The following is a 14458-nucleotide window of genomic DNA, read 5'->3' as shown; positions in this document are numbered from 1 at the left end:
GGGTAGATTCCTTGGACTTCTAAAAGATCCATTCCTGAACATGGTCACATAGGGAAACCTGTCCCCCAGGCTGCGTCAGATACAATGAGAGATCTTGTGTGGATAACTCAGCCATTTGGTACAAGCTCCTTCATGTCCTTACAAAAGGCTCTCTCTGGGTCCTTCCTTGGGTTCAGGAATATTCTCTCCACTGGTATCGTCTGTCCTCAGGAGGAAGAAGTCTGGGAAGAAAGGTCTGGTTTTGGCTCCATAAGAGGGCTCAAGGCCTTGTGGCAGGTGATTTGGGGTCCAGGTATAAGAAACATGATGTGGAGGGGGAGAAGCAGACTGACATGTAACTTTGGCTTCAGGAAAGCCTTGTTCTGTGAGAAGGAACAGGGACAGAGAGGAACAAGGGTTCTCTTCCCCCAGGCCTAAGGGTAGACTGGCTGGAACCAGTGTTATGGCAGTGGGTTAAGTGCTTGCCGCACTGACATCCTATGTGAGTGCTGATTCGAGTCCTGGCTGCTCCGCTTCCCATCCATCTCTCTGCTAATGCAGCTGGGAAAGCAGCAGGTGATGGCCCAAGTGCTTGGGCCCCAGTACCCATGTAGGAGACCCAGATAATGCTCCAGACTTCTGACTTCAGCCTGGCCCAGTCGTGGCTATTGTTGTGGCCATTTGGGGAGTGAACCAGCTGATGGAAGACCTCTCTTTTTCTCCTTCTCTCTGTCTGTAGGTCTGCTTTTCAAATAAAAAAACCCAAACTTTTATTTAAAAAAAGAGTAGATTGGTCAAGGGTAGAGCCAGTCTCCTCTCCTATTATAATGCTGAAAGTTAATGCCACCGCAGCCATGTTCTTTGTCCTCACAGGGAACATTCGAGGTAAAGAGGAGGTAGTAATTATCTGTATTCTCAAGACAGGGGGAAAGTGTAGAATAGGGTGTTTCTGACTGACTCTTCAGAAGGTGATGAATATGAAAGGTATCATTGTCTCTGATTCTGAGGCGGTTATGGAGGTGACACAGCTAGCTGATTCAGAATGATACCGTGCACTGAAGTGGGGAGTGCGGGTGTGCATGGAAAACAACCTTGTGCAGCCCAAACAGCAGTGGTATTTCACCCTTACGTTCAGGTGATAGCTAGCCGCTAGTCTCCTTATGGCTACTTTGTCTTTTAGTCCGTGAACATTTGTTGAGCACCTGCTATGCTTGAATTCTGACTGGAAGGCTAGCGAGGTGGGTGATATTTGAGCTACACCTTGAGAGTGAAGAAGGGTAATTCTGGGTGAGCCATGTTCGTTCACCTGTGAAAGGAGCCACTGTGATAGTACTTCCCTCACACATCTTTCATAAAGATCAACAGAATAACAAGTGCAGACACACTTGCTCAATAAGTGCTAGCTATTTCTATTAATTTGTCTGGGGAATAAAACCAGACAGTGGAATGAGGCCATAGTGATTTATTTGAAGATCTGGCGCAGGTTGTGTTGTTAGAATACAGTTGGCACACAAGGAGTGACTGGTTATTAGTCTATAGAACTAATTGAAACTAGACTGTACCGTATGTTCTATAGGCATGGGGAAGGTCTTGATGACCAGGCTAACTTGAGAAGGTTACCAGTTTAGAAAATTCATTCTCATTGAGTCATGGAGGATGGTTTGGAGATGGAAGAGACTAGAGTAGGATGATTAACAGTCATTCAGATAATCTTCACCAGGTTTTCAGTAGTGAAATGCATGTGAGGTCACACGCTAGTCATCCTGTGAGTAGCACTTGGTCTAATGGGTTAGGAAGGCCAAACGGGAAACATCCTTGAAGGTTTCTGACTGTTGCAGTGCGTGGAGGGAGAGACTGTGAACAGAGATCAAGGGTGGCAGCTTCTAACCAACAGATTTTTGGAGGGACTAGAGTTTGAGACCCACGAGACATCCGGTGCAGATGCCCAAAGGGCTGTTGGGAACAGAGAGATGAGGGTGGGAATATTATTTGGATTTGTCTCCATTTTTATGATGGCTGAGGTCATGGGCAATGATCGTGTATGGCAGTGAGATTATAGAGCAACGTGTGAAGGAGGAAGGAACATCAGAGAGAAAGGGGAGGAATAGTGAGAACAAGAAGTGTTGCACAAAAGACTGAGGAGTTTCAAGAAAAAGATGGGTTTAGGGTTGAAAAGTGCCACAGATGAGCTGCTAAACAAGATAAAGAGAAAAAATTAGCCTTTGAATTTGGCAGTTGGGAGGTGTTTGGTGATTTTACTGAAGTTAAGAATCAAATAAATAACAATAAAGAGGAAATAACTAATTAGATGTAATTGTGAATGTTCCTTTTTTGGCCACTTTTGAGCATATTCTTCTATTTTTAAAACCCTACATATGTATACACACATATGTATATGAATATATATGTGTGTGTCTCATAGAGATGTAGAAAAATATGCCCTTTGTGGTTAATAGTATTTGCCTCAGATAATGGAAATGAAAGAGTGGTAAAGAAGCCGGCGCCGTGGCTCAATAGGCTAATCCTCCACCTTGCGGCGCCGGCACACCAGGTTCTAGTCCCGGTCGGGGCGCCGGATTCTGTCCCGGTTGCCCCTCTTCCAGGCCAGCTCTCTGCTATGGCCAGGGAGTGCAGTGGAGGATGGCCCAGGTGCTTGGGCCCTGCACCCCATGGGAGACCAGGAAAAGCACCTGGATCCTGGCTCCTGCCATCGGATCAGCACGGTGCGCCGGCTGCAGCGGCGGCCATTGGAGGGTGAACCAACGGCAAAGGAAGACCTTTCTCTCTGTCTCTCTCTCTCACTGTCCACTCTGCCTGTCAAAAAAAAAAAAAAAAAAAAAAGAGTGGTAAAGAGATACTAATAATGCTTTCTTCATAAACTTTGTATCATTTCAATGCTTAAGAGTATTGCTTTGTAATAAACATATTTATCTATTTTTTAAAGATTTATTTATTTGAAAGGCAGAGAGAGAGATGGGGGGTGGATCTTCTATCTATGCTGGCAAAAGCTGGGACTGGCCAAGCTGAAGCCAGGAGCCAGGAACTCCATCTGGGTCTCCCTTGTGGGTAGCAGGAACTCAAGTACTTGAGCCATCACCTGCTACTTCCCACGTGCATTAGAAGGGAACTGGGCTGGAAGCAGAGCAGCCAGAACTTGGACTGGCAGTCTCTTGTGAGATGTGGGTGTCCCAAGCATTAGCATAGCCCTATTATACCACAGTACCTGCCCTTTGTCATAAAAATATTTAAAACATAGAATCTAATAATAGTTGAGAACTGGAAAAATTAGATTTGTACCTATGAAAAATGAATATTAGTAATGATGATATGATAATGACAATAATGATAACAAATCTACTGATTATGAGCCTTGCCATAAAATATAGTGACTGTATATGAAAGCTCCGAAGGGAAAAAAATTATCTCAAGGGAACATAACAGGGTACTTCAAAATGTTTGTGGAATAATGGAATTAAAAGGTAATTTGGGGGGCAGGCAGTTAGCCTCGTGGATAGGATTCCTGTTAAAATTCCCTTGTTGGTGGAAAGCCAAGACACTGTGGCAAAGCAAAAACAAAAACAAAAAAAAACCACAAAACCTAAATTAAAGATCTCTACGAGTGAGATCCCAGTGGAAAGAACAGGTCATCAAAGAAGGAGGTACCTTTCTCTGAAGGGAGGAGAGAACTTCCACTTTGACTATGGCCTTGTCTAAATAAGGTCGGAGCTGGCCAACTCAAGAGGCTTCCATAGCCTTGGCAGCTCATGACAAGAGCCTCGGGTGATTATTGACATCATAAATAAGAGTGTCAATTGTTAAATCAACAACGGGAGTCACTGTGCACTTACTCCTCATGTAGGATCTCTGTCCTTAATGTGTTGTCCAAAGTGAATTAATGCTATAAGTAGTACTCAAACAGTATTTTACACTTTATGTTCTGTGTGGGTGCAAACTGTTGAAATCTTTACTTAGTAAATACTAAATTGATCTTCTGTATATAAAGATAATTGAAAATGACTCTTGATGAAGAATGGGATGCGAGAGGGAGTGGGAGATAGGAAGGTTGCGGGTGGGAGGGAGATTATAGGGGGAAAAAGCTGCTATAATGCAAAAGTTGTACTTTGGAAGTTTATATTTATTAAATAAAAGTTAAAAAAAAAAACCTAAAAAAAAAAAAAGATTCCCTTGCTGGAATTCCTATTGGAGCTCCTGGGTTCCAGTCCCACTTCTGGTTCCTACTTACCCCTTCCTGCTAATGCAGGGCCTGGGGCAATGGTGATGACTCCGATGATTGCTTTCCTACCACCCACATGGGAGACTGGGTTTGAGTTTCCAGATCCCAGCTTCAGTCCAGCCCAGCCTCAGCCTTTGCGGGCATTTGAGGACTGAACCGGTGAGTGGGAACTCCCAGTGTCTGTCTGCTTCTTAAACAATTAAGCAAAAACTTTCTAAAAAGGTAAGTTTATTTTGGTGCAAAAATAATTAAAATTCCAGCATAGGTTTTTTTTTTTATAATATACATTTTCCATGAACTGTCTGAAGGCCCCTTGTGTTTGTTGCTAAAAAAGTCTTACAAAATTTTAAAACTTAATAAAAAAACCAGTTGTAACTAAGATAGGTGACACAAACACTAGATTGGGGAAAACTGCAGCAAATAGGACAGTCTAGTATCTTTATTCTGCAGAGTAAGGAGCATGCAAGCTGTTGTAAGATGCCTGAGGACTTCCAGCAAGTGATGGCACATGATTTTTGCACTATTTGTTTTCTCCCTCTCCTTTGAAAGCCGATCAGGGCTGGAGAGTGTGAGAAGTGACCCCTCAGTGTACTTCCTGTGCACCAGGTTTTAGTACAAGAGAATGATTGTCTTCTGGACTCACTCTCCCTTGGAACCAAGAGTTTTTGTGCCTCATAGAGTGCCAGGTCGGTCTCCATCCCTCTCTAAACCTTGAAGTATTTAAAAATAAAATGACTGTACTCAGAATCTTTTAAACTTTCCAAACCCCCTTGAATGGAAACTATTAAAACAAAAGGCTTGTTTCACTGAACGAATTTAAGCCAGTTTTTTAGGAGTTATTGACAACAAAGTTGTGTTGTCTCTTGGCTTAAGCTGAACCTTTCTTTCCTACCATTTTAGGGAGAACCAGTATTTTATCCTGGTCATTGAAGTTATGCATATGAAGAGCTTCCAAAACATTTCAAAAGAAAAAAAAAAAACCCAAGGATTAGATGATTTCAAGACTCCAAATCTGAAGCCCTCTTGGCCAGAGCGAGTTCCAAAGGGATCTTCCAAGATGCCTTCCCTGAAGATAATTTAGCAGAGTGACAGAAAGAATGAAGCGTCACTAAAATAGAATTCCTAATTGCTTTGTCTGTTGGAGCACAACATCCTGGTCCAATGATCCACCTATATATAATAATTTTTATGGGACTTTTGAAGGATGAAGACATGAATCCTTGAGAATTTACACTCTGAAATAAGAACTAAAAGCTCTAGATCCAGCACGTAACTATGTATAAACACTTAAGTGGGATTCTGGTGTTGGTTCAAGCTCTTTCTCGTTATGTGATGATAACCCTTAAAAGTCCACAATTTCTTTGGTTTTTATCTAGACTGTCACCCCTTTCCCTGTCTTCCTCCATGTCTGCATTAGAGTATCTTTCTTATTTCATATGTCTGCTCAGGATCTGTGCACAGTTCTTAGTTTTTCCATCTACAGATGCCTAATGCTCACTTGCGGTATAGAATTTCAATGTTCTACAATTTGTCCAGTAAAGTGTTCACTATGTGGTTGGGGTTAACTTCTTGTGTAACTTTATTAAATGTCTCCTTAGCAGTAGTCGTTCATGAAAACATTTCTTCTCCAGCGTTATGTAAGCTGGTAGCTAACATTCTAAGTGTAGGAGAGCCTTCTCTAGGATGTGGCTTCTGGTCCTGGCAGCTGTGAGTTGATGTCCACAGAGTGGACTGGTGGTGGGATAGGTGACCATGCCACGAGTGTTAAGTTGGAGGTGAACTGATAGACTTTTTTTTTTAATTCTGTAATTGGAATTTCAATGATGAGTTTAGGAGCTACAGGGTTTCTGAGATACAGCAGTGTCTTGGCTTTCTGTTTCTCTCATACATGGAGGGATTTGAAGGTGCCACATTAGCCACCATCCTCATGCACAGTGATGGGGGAAAGCCTTGTGAATGAGTTGCTTTCTGGAATACTGCTTGATTTGCATTGCCTTAGCAGAGAGACCACTTTGGGCTAAGTGTCTGTCTCTTATAGCTGTTAGGTATGGGATCAGAGGCTGAATTCAGAGAGACAGGGCCTTACTTGAGACCAGGATTCATTTCCACTGAGGTCATCAATGCAAGAGTGAGTAGGGCTTGATTCAGAAGCTTAAAGCTCAAATTTGAGCCCAACTGTGAGACCAACAGGAGTCAATGAAGTAAGAAAAATGAGAGATGCACAGATCTGAATGAGCTAATGTGATTTTGGAGAATTCTAAAGATAAGGATGAATGATTCTAACTAAACTTTCACATCATCGTGCTAGGTCTCTCTATAGTGGAATGTTATTTGCTGGTGGCTGCGGTGGATGGACACTAAAATAAATCTTCCTAGGTCTGTTTTTTAATGGTTTGGCATACTCCAAAAGTATTAATGTTGTTTATGTAAGCGTCAACTTTGTCTCTCCCTCAGTTTTAACCAATTTCAAGCAATAGTGAAAATATTGATATTCTACTGAAGTTTCCTAAGGTGTAAATTATAATTCTTCTCAACTTAAGTCCATCAATTCTTTTACTTTTTAATTTAACAGACATTTATGCTTATCATGTGAAAGACCTATGATATAAAATTTATAAAATTGAAAAAATTATAGAATTCATTTTTATATTTCAAAAACATCTTTTTGAGATATAATTAATATATTATAACATGTATCCATTATAGCACATGTGATCTGTCTATTTTGGTAACTTCCCTTTGGATTTTCTTAGTCTGGATGTTTGATATACAAGTCTTCAAAAAATTCATCAAAATGCACATTATGAAAAAGCTATGCATGAATCTCAAGCTTTTTTGCACCAAAGCAAAAATATTTTAAGAAATTAAATAAAAAATTTTTTTGTATGTTTTGAAAGAGAGACACAGAGAGACGTGAGAGAGAAAGAGATCTCCATCTGCTGGTTCACTTCCCAAATGACTACTACGGCCAGAGAACTAAATCCAGATCTCCCATGTAGGTGACAGGGACCCAACTTTTTTATCCTTCACCTGCTAACTCGCAGGGTGCACATTAGCAGGAAGGTGGAATTGATAATGGCACCAGGACTTGAACCCAGGCACTTTGAGATGGTTGTACCAAATACCCTCCCCTAAACTTACCTTTGAAACCCATTTTCCATGAATTTTGTCAAGTGCCCTTGTAAGTGGAACCCACACAATAAGTGATCTATTTTTTTAAAATTTATCATAATGTCTTTACGTTTTGTTCATGTTGTGGGATGTGTTGGTTCTTTGTTACTTTTTATTGCAAAGTAATATTCCATTGTACAGGTATGACACATTTCATTTATCTGGTCATCATTTCTGGGATGGTTGGATTCTGTGAATATTCGTGTACAAGTTTCTCTTGAGTATATACCCAAGAGTGAATTTTTGGGACATATGGTAACTCGATGATTAACTCTGTGTTGAGAAACTGCCAAATTGGTTTCCAAAGTGATTGAATCACTGTACATTCCCATCAAGAAGGTATGAGGGTTCTAATTTTTCCACATCCTTGCTAACACTTGACTGTCACACAAACTGTCTTTAATTATAGATACTCTTGATTTTTCTACTGTTTACAGTCATTTTGATGTTCATAATAGGATTGTACACAACGGTACATAAAGCTGTATGTTTTGAAGTTATGCTGCTTCAATGGAATGTTTTATCTTATGAAACTTTAGTCTTTGTAAAAGAAAGTACAGCGTGGGAATCCTTGCAGCAAAACAAGGTAGACTGTGTGAGATGTATAAACTCTGAATGAACTCTGTGAACGAAAATGAATTCATACATGAACCAGAAACCTCTGGCGCAGCAAACTCCGCTGCTGGGCGGTGTTTGAGCCAGACCCTGGCAGTTGTTCGCCTGATCACTATGGGAAACTACAAGGAGTCAACGTAACTTCTCAAAAGGCTTCCTCTTGAAAATGAAAAATATGATGGACAGGAGTGAGGAAAAATGCCAACATGGAGAGCAAGACTGGCTCTCTATCATGAGACTGAATAATGATTGCTGGATTAGGACTTGAAAACAAGGGAGCTTTGTATTGCTGCTGTTGGCTCTAATGAGCATGCTCTGTCCTAGGCTGATAATCTTTTACTGCAGGTAACAGCTGCAGGAAGGAAGGAGACAAACTTGCTGACCCCTGCAAGCTGCTTTTTGTCAGTCTGCCCAGAAACATATTGATAGCAGACTTCTAATCCTACAAGACTTGTCATCCTTTCCAACCCCAGCCACCCTTCCTTCCAAATGTAAGCCCTTCTTGCCACCTGATCAGTCCCAGGCTTGCTTGCATTCTATTTTTATGTATTTCGCTCCCTTGACCCAAGTCTATGCTTTTCTCCACTTTGCAAACCTTTCTTGTGTGTTCTTTGGAAAATTCATTCCATGCTAAACACACTGTGTTATCTTTAACATATTTTCTGAACAATCCTACCTTCTGTCTTCAGAGAGGCTCCCACCAGAGGATACATCCCTCCCCCTATAGTCCTCTCAAGTGGAGGCTGCTCGTTCACTCAGTCTCACCAACTACCCAGGTCAGCGTCCTCCCTGATTTACAGCCTATCCAGTTGCAGTTCCGCGGGAAATTTTCCCTCTTGTGAAGTTCATCCTGTCCAGCCGAACCATCCTCTAAGTGCAGATCACTGATGCTAACCATGACTGCTGGACTTGTGACCGTAATCATGGACTGCTTTGGCACCTGGCTCAATCTTCTGTCTACCCAGACTCCTCACGTTGTCTGAATAATTACAATGTCTATGTGAAAACTTCCTTATACTTCTTTAACATTTAAATTCTAGTGACTTGCGAGCACCCACTTTTAAGGCTACATCATAGCCTCATCATCACACCTAATGCACTCATCTCTTAAATCCCAAGTTCTAATCACTCACTCTTTGCCAAAGTCTCCCATTCATCCTGCTCTTTCTTCCTTGTTCTATTCTTATTCTTTGGCCTCATTCTGGACCTACTTTCCCTCAACTGAAAATGTATAAGGATAAAAAAATTATGGCATTGATTATATTTTTCTGGGTTTAAACCTACCTTTATTACTCATTAGCTATCCTTATTTTTATTACCTCTTGGTTGTTTAGATTTTTTTGAGTGATTTTTTTCAGGAAGACAGTATGGCATCTTTTCATAGCTGAGAATACTTTTCTACATGTTATATGGCCTGTATGCAAATTTCCTTTTATTTTTACACCCCCCCCCCAAAAAAAAAAACCCTCAGAAAAAACATGGCTACATAGTGTGGGGAGCAACTCGGACTAGACTAAGTTACTGGAATTAAGACTTATTCTATGCATCTGCTCTCCCACAATATGGTGCTGGGAGAGGAGAAAACAGCTTCTACACAGCTGCCTCTTGCCAACTTGAGTGATGACCTCCAGGAGCTGATCCTGCTCCTGATTGGAGGAGAGCAGCGTACTTGGCGTGTGGGCAGCCGAGTTGGGATTGGCGGAAGAGGACTATAAAGGAGGAGAGAGACAACATGCACCAGGAACATCTAAGGGGAACATCTATCTGAAGGAACACCTGTGCAGCCCCCGAGAGAGCCGGCCGGCGGTGTGCCACTCCCCCGCGGAAGTGGGGAAGGTGGCAGGGGGAACCGCCCTTCCACGGAGGTGGAAGGGTCGGTAGCCAACCTGGGAAGAACCAGCAGCAAACCCGGGGAGGGCCGAGCAGACGAAAGAACAACGCAGGGTCCTGTGTCGTTCCTCCACGAAGACGGGGAGCGACAACATAGCACTTATTACTGTGGAGGAGTATCTGAGTCCAGAATGAGTTTTCTCTCTTTGTCTTCTATGGGCTGTGGTTTTTATCTCCCCACCCCCACCCCCATCTAGTTCATTTGGTTCTTTTGGGAAAATCCACAAGGTACCGTTGCACCTGCTGATAATGATGCTGTACAGGTCCCCTTTCTCTTCCTACTTCCATAAGTATATTAGGCCGGTCACAGTGTCACAGTCAACAGAAAGTGATTCCTTCTTAGGCAGGAACCTGAATCAGTCAGGCCCAATCAGAATCATACAGAATTGATACAAGGACAAGAGAGAAATAATTGTTTCTGCTCAATTTGTTAAGTGAGAGAGTGCATGTGGCATTAATGGTAGCCATGTTGGGGGTTGGTGATGGAGGGGGATTCAGAGAAAGAGAGGGACACAGAGAGAAAGAGATTGAGATTGAGAGAGACAGACAGACAGACACGCCAAACAGAAATGCAATTTGGAGCCTTGATTTAGCTGCCTCTGAAACCATATTTATCTTGGTTTTACCAGATTACTTGAATCAAAACTTCTTCTTCTTCTTCTTTCTTCTTCTTTCTTCTTTCTTCTTCTTCTTCTTTTTTTTTTTTTTTGACAGCCAGAGTGGACAGAGAGAGAGACAGAGAGAAAGGTCTTCCTTTGCCGTTGGTTCACCCTCCAATGGCTGCCGTGGCTGGTGCGCTGCGGCCGGCCCACCGCGCTGATCCGATGGCAGGAGCCAGGTGCTTCTCCTGGTCTCCCATGGGGTGCAGGACCCAAGGACTTGGGCCATCCTCCACTGCACTCCCTGGCCACAGCAGAGAGCTGGCCTGGAAGAGGGGCAACCGGGACAGAATCCGGCGCCCCGACCGGGACTAGAACCTGGTGTGCCGGCGCTGCAAGGTGGAGGATTAGCCTAGTGAACCGCGGCACCAGCCCCAAAACCTTCTTTTTTAAAAGATTTATTTATTTATTTGAAAGTTAGAGTTACACAAAGAGAGAAGGAGAGGTGTGGGGCGGGGAGAGAGAGAGAGAGAAAGGTCTTCTATCTACTGCTTCACTCCCCAATTGACCACAATGGCCAGAGCTGTACTGATCCGAAGCCAGGAGCCAGGAGATGCTTCTTGGTCTCCGATGTGAGTGCATGGCTCCAAGGACTTGGGCCATTTCTACTGCTTTCTCAGGCCATAGCAGAGAAGTGGAGCAGCCAGGACTCGAACTGGCGCCCATATGGGATGTGGCACTGAAGGTGGCGGCTTTACCAGCTATGCAGAATGCCAGCCCCAAAACCTTCTTTTTTCCGGCCCCCAAACCTTCTTTTTTTAAAAAGTGCATTTAAGTTACACAAGTTTCAGGTATTTCATAGATACATATTTAGGAACATAGTGATACTTCCCATACTACCTCCCTCTCATCCAAACTTCAACCTGTCTTCTTCCTCCTCCCTGTCCTATACCCACTCTTAATTTTTACAGATATACTTTTAAGTTTACTTAATGATTGTAAGGTTAACTCTACACTAAGTAGAGTTCAACAAATAGCATGAAGAAAAAAAAAAAACATTGTTCTTGAACAGAAGAGACACAGGCTGTAACAATCAACGAATCTCAAAATGTCCATGCCACTCCAATACATCACATTTTAGATACTCTATTGGTTACCCCAGATCAGGAAAAATGTGCAATATCTGTCTTTTGGGGACTAGCTTATTTCACTAAGTATAATGGTTTCCAATTGCATTCGTCTTGTTGCAAAAGACAGGATTTCATTTTTCTTTTTTACAGCTGAGTAGTACTCCATAGTGTATATAGGCCATGCTTTCTCCAATCAACAGTTGGTGGACATCTGGGTTGATCCCATATCTTAGCTATTGTGATTTGTTCTGCAATTTACATGGGGGTACAGATAACTCTTTCATATCAGATTTCTATCGATTCTTATGTGTGGATTTTATATCTTGCCACTTAACTATTTATGAGTTCCAATAGTCTCAGTGGAGTCTTTTGGGTCCCCTATATATGGAATCTTGTCATCTGCAAAGAGGGACAGTTGGCTTCCCTCTTTCGTATCCCTTTGCTTTCTTTCTCTTGCCTAAGCCTCTGGCTAAAACTTCCAGAACAATATTGAATAGCAATGGTGACAATGGCATCCTTATCTGGTTCCACATCTTAGGGGAAATGCTTTTCTTGTGCATATTTTAGTATCTTTTCTTTATGTTTTACTGTGTAATGGTTTACTACAATGTGTCATGGTGAAGATCTTTTCTGTTCATGTCTATTAGGAGTTCTATGTGCTTCCTGTACTTGGACGTCCTTTTCTTTCTCCAAATTGGGAACATTTTCTGTAATTATTTCACTAAATAGGCCTTCTAATCCATTCTGTCTTTGTATGCCTTCAGGAACTCCTAAGACCCATATGTTGGGTCTTTTGATAGTATAATATTGGATAGTATCCCATAAATCTCCAACACTATTTTTAATTTTTGTAATTTCTTTTTATTCTTCTTGTTCTTTTTATTGGTCTGACTAAAAAATTTCTAAAACCTTCTTTCATAAACTTAATTTGAGTTGTTTCTTTTACTAGTCGCTAGGGATTTTGTCCAGTAGTGTCTTAGTTCCTTTGGGCCACTATAAAAAATTCCATTGACTGGGTGGCTTTCAAACAACCAAAGTTTCTTTCTTGTTGTTCTGGAAGCTGGGAAGTCTACGATGAAGGTGTACCCGACTCACTGCCTGGTGAGGGCATGCTTTCTCGTTCCTAGATGTTGACTTCTTAGGATGTCCTCACGTGGCAAAGGAGCGAGGCAGCCTTCTGGGGTCACTTTTATGAGGACATTGACTCCATCCTGTGGGTTCTTACATAGGTTTGCCAGATCTGTAAAATCAGAATCAGGAAAGGATTTTCTGTCCTCTGGTCTCCTCAGCTCTTGGAGGCCCCAGCTCCGGTACCATCACCTTGGAGGTTAGGATTTCCACATGTGAATTTCGGGGATATACAAACCTTTAGAACATAACAAGAAGAAAAGAATCTACTTGTCCACTCTGAATACTTGTAGAATTCTTCACCTATCCATGAAATTTAAAAATGTCTGCAGAGCATGGTCAAGTTATCTCTTCAGTAGGTTTGTCAGGATCTGTAAAATCAGAATTAAGAAAGTATTTTTTGGCCAGCGCCTCGGCTCAGTAGGCTAATCCTCCGCCTTGCGGCGCCGGCACACCGGGTTCTAGTCCCAGTTGGGGCGCTGGATTCTGTCCCGGTTGCCCCTCTTCCAGGCCAGCTCTCTGCTGTGGCCAGGGAGTGCAGTGGAGGATGGCCCAAGTCCTTGGGCCCTGCACCCCATGGGAGACCAGGAGAAGCACCTGGCTCCTGCCATCGGATCAGCGCGGTGCGCCGGCCGCAGCACGCCAACCGCAGCGGCCATTGGAGGGTGAACCAATGGCAAAGGAAGACCTTTCTCTCTGTTTCTCTCTCTCACTGTCCACTCTGCCTGTCAAAAAAAAAAAAAAAAAAAAAAAAAAGAAAAAAAAAAGAAAGTATTTTTCTAATATGTTTCTGAAGACAGCTTTTGTTCTATTTGTTCTTTTCTCCATATGTTGACTATCTAAGACCAGTCATCTGGGTCTGTCATTTTTCTTGACATTTTACCTTGTTGATCTCTGTCATCTGAGAAAACTCCCAATATTTGAACTTCACATCTCTGATTTTTTTTTTTTTTTTGGACAGGCAGAGAGAAAGGTCTTCCTCTTACCATTGGTTCACCCCACAATGGCCACTGCAGCCGGCGCACCGCACTGATCCGAAGCCAGGAGCCAGGTGCTTTTCCTGGTCTCCCATGGGGTGCAGGGCCCAAGCACCTGGGCCATCCTCCACTGCACTCCCTGGCCACAGCAGAGAGCTGGCCTGGAAGAGGGGCAACCGGGACAGAATCCGACGCCCCGACCAGGACTAGAACCCGGGGTGCTGGTGCCACAGGCGGAGGATTAACCTAGTGAGCTGTGGCGCCGGCACTGACTTGATTTTATACCTTGTACATGTTGATCTTGTCTACTTCCAATGAAATTTTGCCAATTGTTATGTTATTTATTTCTCTGTCACTTCTGTATGAAATTCAGATTTATTTCAAAACTTCTTCCTGTTTCTCAGCTTCTTTGTAATTTTAAAGAGTCTGTAGTTTCTCAAGTTTGTGAAAAGCAAAGAAATTCACATGAAGTTTTTCATTTTCCTTGCAATAACAAATCTCTTTCAAAGGCACATGCTTCCTCTGAAGAATATTTTAATAGATTCCTTTTTCTTCTGTTGACACCTTTTCTAATAAAGAGAGGTCTATTTGTCCTTAGTGTTTACCCATCTAACCATCTAAGGTGGCTGAAATATCCTTGGGTCTCCTCTGTGTACAGCTAACTACTAATAGAATTTTTATTATTTTATTTTAAGCTAAAGGACTGACTAATGAATACTTACATTACCAACAAAT

General features: G+C 42.4%; 1 long non-coding RNA gene across 6 annotated transcripts in view; it reads left to right on the top strand.

The window, feature by feature from the left end:
* Positions 1-7404, top strand: part of LOC149128857 (uncharacterized) — a 28606-nt gene extending 21202 nt beyond the window's left edge. For 5 of the 6 annotated variants that reach the window (XR_016211330.1, XR_016211328.1, XR_016211331.1 and 2 more), the window contains one exon: positions 5114-7404. This is a non-coding gene — a long non-coding RNA (uncharacterized LOC149128857). Of the gene's footprint in view, positions 1-4762; positions 4900-5113 lie in introns of all 6 variants that reach the window. The other variant, XR_016211332.1, reaches the window with a different exon arrangement.
* Positions 7405-14458: the final 7054 nt, after the last annotated feature.

The sequence above is a fragment of the Oryctolagus cuniculus genome, chromosome 1 (genome assembly GCF_051225735.1).
Source record: "Oryctolagus cuniculus isolate XC-2025 breed Fujian yellow rabbit chromosome 1, ASM5122573v1, whole genome shotgun sequence".
NCBI classification, from domain to species: domain Eukaryota; kingdom Metazoa; phylum Chordata; class Mammalia; order Lagomorpha; family Leporidae; genus Oryctolagus; species Oryctolagus cuniculus.
Note: the sequence above shows the minus strand (reverse complement) of the source record. Positions and strands in the feature narration are given on the sequence as shown.